Source organism: Triticum dicoccoides, chromosome 7B (assembly GCF_002162155.2).
Source record: "Triticum dicoccoides isolate Atlit2015 ecotype Zavitan chromosome 7B, WEW_v2.0, whole genome shotgun sequence".
NCBI classification, from domain to species: domain Eukaryota; kingdom Viridiplantae; phylum Streptophyta; class Magnoliopsida; order Poales; family Poaceae; genus Triticum; species Triticum dicoccoides.
Window position 1 is genome coordinate 170537231 of NC_041393.1, and position 1733 is coordinate 170538963.

Here is a 1733-nt window from a genome sequence, read left to right on the forward strand (position 1 = left end):
TAGCATAATGAAACAGACTCCTATTATACATTCGAACCAGCGGCGAGGGATCTTCTTGCTGGAAACTAACACCTAGAGGAAAACTCTGCTCCAAAAGCGAATATACATTCTGTTCACAGGTAATGGAGGGAGAGGAAGAGCCCTAGCCCTGTAGCACAGACCTCTCTCTCTACTGGTTCAAAAGAGCTGTTTGGGAAGAAAAATGAATATATAGTTGCCACAGTTCACCCCTCCAAGTTCCAACAGGCAAAGAGAGCAGGCAAAAATACTATTCACATAGGCAAATCATGCTCAAGCTGTGGTCTAAAGAAAGATGAGATGCATATTCCTTTTCTCTGCATCTACTAAACAAGTGAAAATGGCAAATTCAATCAAACATGTCACTCCGAGAATTTAAGATTCTCGGTGCAGACAATGATTTCAGGGCCAAAATATTGACTCATGGGTAATGTAAGCATGTATTCAAACATAGGAAACTAAGTTTCCACATCCACATGGACTAAGCAATTTCACTTTGGCTCCAAAATAACAGCAGGTAGATCATATTGACAAAAAAGAAACAGAAATATCAGACTATATCTTTTACTGCACAAGCACTCTACAAGTGAACCAAAGTACTAGAAATGTAAAATATAACAACATAACCACATTAGCTACAAATCATTATATCTGCCGGTAAACACCTCAATCACGAAAGGAATCAGGCTAGCTATGTCAATCATTTTCAACCAGTCCACCCGACATGATAAACTAATTGATCTACTGAATTTCGGTTAAATCAGGCTTATATTTATCAAAATAACAATCCTACAGTACCCCATATATATGTCACATTGCCACTGTATTTTCAAAAGAAAACTTGCACTTTATCAAACTAAACACGCAGCTTGCTTATGTAATTATTTTATATGCAGTATCATTATACTAAAATATAATATCACAACAACAGCAGCCATGGAACTGTATAATTTTATACTAGAATTGTATACAAAGACAGTCTTCAAATATTATACTAGAACATTATACAAAGACAGTCTTCACAGAACAGTATTTGAAGATAGTCATCACATAACTGCATATCCTTTCTAAACATTGTACTACTAAAATATACTACAAGTCCTGATGTTGTAAGTATCAATATGCAGTAACATTATGCTGTATATTTTACTACAAGCAAAACCAAGACTATATGTATATTATGGCCCGGTTGGTTTTGAAGAGGATAAGCAAAACCAAGACAGTTTGTATATTTTACTACAAACTAAAATATAACATTATGCTGTATATTATTCTACTACTCTGGTTTTGAAGAGGATAATCTAACTCTTAGGATAATCTAACTCATTATAACCTAATAATAAAGATATTACATTAGGTTAATCAAACCATAGACGGTCGCAACTGGTACAGAGCAAGAAAGTCTCCCACAATTGAAACCAAATGACACTCTCTCCGATCCAAATATGAGTACTATAATATGATGAACTAGGCTGTTATGAACTAGGCTGTTCATGCAAATTATCATGCTCATATGGAGATGGGATGGGAGGAGGGAAGGGGATAGGGGTCGGGGCGGTAGCTTACCTTGGAGGAGCGGGCCGGGGTGGAGGAGGCGGTCGGAGAGGGTAAGGATGCCGGGGAGTGGTGGTGGTGGTGCTCCGGCGACGTCCGGGCGGCGGGGTCGCGTCGAGGCGGCGGGGCAGCGTCGAGGTGGCGGGGCAGCGGCGTCGGGG